The sequence below is a fragment of the Osmia lignaria genome, unplaced genomic scaffold, assembly GCF_051020975.1.
Source record: "Osmia lignaria lignaria isolate PbOS001 unplaced genomic scaffold, iyOsmLign1 scaffold0012, whole genome shotgun sequence".
Lineage (NCBI taxonomy): Eukaryota > Metazoa > Arthropoda > Insecta > Hymenoptera > Megachilidae > Osmia > Osmia lignaria.
The window spans coordinates 402,501-405,000 of NW_027478166.1; the positions used below are offsets into that span (position 1 = coordinate 402,501).

Here is a 2,500-nt window from a genome sequence, read left to right on the forward strand (position 1 = left end):
TCCGCCTGATCGATGTGTGTTGTTTACGGACCGGCTGAGAAGCGACGATAGCGAGTCTTTGAAAAACTATGTGTCCATTAGTTAGACCGATCGTCGCCGGCCGTGTGTCTGTTCGAATCTCGCAACCCACGATTCAGCGACAGGACGCGCGCTCGCATTCCTTGTGTGCGTTCGTACTTTTCAAGGTTTTTAAATGTACTTTACGCCCGACCGTCGAGAGGAGCGTGCCACTGGGCGTTTCTCCGACGGTTTCCGTCCTTGGACGCGATCGTGTCGTCAACGATCGAACAAACAAACAAACAAATACGTTGGCGACGCCCGAATTCGCTCTCCCGCACGCGCCGGGTGGGAGAGTGATGTGGGTATCGAATGTGATGCGTGTTAATAATGAAAATAACACTCTAAAGATCTAAAGAGTTTGAAATACAAAATTTTACGATTACCCTGAACGGTGGATCACTTGGCTCGTGGGTCGATGAAGAACGCAGCTAATTGCGCGTCAACGTGTGAACTGCAGGACACATGAACATCGACATTTCGAACGCACATTGCGGTCCACGGATACAATTCCTGGACCACGCCTGGCTGAGGGTCGTTTTCTTAACAAAAGACTGCTTGCGTTTGCTTCTCGAAAAAAGAGTAATTCATTTCTTTCTAAACATCTCGCCGTCGTTCAACGAAAGTAGAACGTTTCGGAGCGGGATTATCGAACGAAATTGAAAGAATGAATGAACGATAAACAAAGAAAGAGTCGCAACGTACGAGCGATAGTTGGGTAGTTCGTCGGCGTTTGTCGTGGAAACGATGTGACGAAAATCGCAACCGATACACTAAATGCAGGCCGTTAAAGGAGAGAAACAAATTTCGAAATATCTCTTCGAACTAGCGCAAGTGCGTCACGGCGCGCGAGTCGTTCGTTAAAATTTATAAACGACCGCCCGTGAAAGCACCGAGTTCTCGGAAGATAATCTATAAAGATTCTCCATCCTGCTGGAAGTTATCGGATCGGTGCGATTGTTCACTTGTAGAAATCCACGCTCCCGACGTTGCCAGAAACGATATTTACGAAAGGTGTGTCAAAAATAAACGAAAGAAGCTCTCCTATAAATTTAGAAAAAGCAAACGAGTGAAATGTTTGAGATGATAATTTGCTGAAATGCAAGCTCGAATAGCCCCAGGGTTTCGAATGATTCCCCGCGCTTTATACATCTCTCTGTTTACAAACGGTGTATAAATGAAAGATCGCTTCAGATGGGTCGTCGCTGTTTGACGCGCGATGCTGTTCCTTTTTTTTTGTCTGTCTGTGCGTTTAGCTTCGCTAAACAAGTTAAATGGTTAAAAAGCGTCGAAAAAGCGAATACACACGCGACAAGACAAATCTAACGAGTAAAGGAACGCTCCGCTCCAAGATAAAAATGGTTGTTTACAATCAATACAGCGTTTCGGTACCCCTGATCGTAGTCTGAAACTGTGTAACAAAAGAGAGGAAAGCGAATGGTGAAGGAACTTCGAAGCCTCCGTGGCGTGGCTAGAACTTGTGATAAAAGTATGTTTGCAGCAATTATGCATGCTCCCGTTAAAACAGCATTTCAATGTCTCGCATGGCTTAAAGCTCTAGGAGGCTTCAACATTTAGAATACATACGGACTACTTCGTTTGTTAAAGATAAGCGAAGACCGCGCGACCATCGCTCGGTCGTCCAGTCCTCGAAAGTTTTGTTGCGTTCCAAAGAAGAGACAAATGGGGTTTACCCTTGCGCTAAGGGGAGAAGAAGAGAAAAGCAGTTGTTAAATCTAAGAGGTGTGTGGAGTACATCGCGTGTTGGTTAAAATTGTTAAATGAAGTATACGCGAAATGTTCTCTCGCTCTTGCTTTTCCTCTTGCTTCCGTGGCGCTCGAAAAGAAGGGATGATAAATAAAGAAACCTATTCGAAATCTCTTGTGGAACAAAAAATAATACGGACGGACGTTAAAATTGAACCGAGACGAAATGGATCGTCTTGCGAGTTGTCTTCGCTTTGAAATTGTTAAAAATTGATAAAAGCAATACGACGAAGCTGCAGTCCGCAAAATGTTTGAAGCAAAAAGGAAATAACACGAAAATTATGGGAACGTCGTGTCTCAACTTTTTTTTCCCTCTTGTGCTCGTTTCATCGAACGATAAATACAAACATTTTGAAACGAGAGAGGAGGAAAAATTGAATATGCGAAAGGTTGATTCACGCACAGTTTCTCTACGTGTTTGCTTTTTTGCTTCTTTTCGTTTATTTTTTTTTTTTTTTGCATCGAGCATCATTATTCACCTTTCGATGAAACCAAAGAAATTGACGACCTCAGAGTAGGCGAGATTACCCGCTGAATTTAAGCTTATTATTAAGCGGAGGAAAAGAAACTAACTAGGATTTCCTTAGTAGCGGCGAGCGAACAGGAATGAGCCCAGCACTGAATCCCGCGGTACCGCCGCTGGGAAATGTAGTGTTCAGGAGGATCCGTTTATCCC

General features: G+C 44.0%; 1 non-coding gene and 1 pseudogene across 1 annotated transcript; both read left to right on the forward strand.

The window, feature by feature from the left end:
* The first annotated feature begins 440 nt into the window (after nucleotides 1-440).
* Nucleotides 441-595, forward strand: LOC143306562 (5.8S ribosomal RNA). Its single transcript, XR_013063918.1, has one exon. It is a non-coding gene; the product is annotated as a 5.8S ribosomal RNA (ribosomal RNA).
* A 1,733-nt stretch (nucleotides 596-2,328) lies between these two features.
* LOC143306531 (large subunit ribosomal RNA) overlaps nucleotides 2,329-2,500 on the forward strand; it is a 4,611-nt pseudogene continuing 4,439 nt past the window's right edge.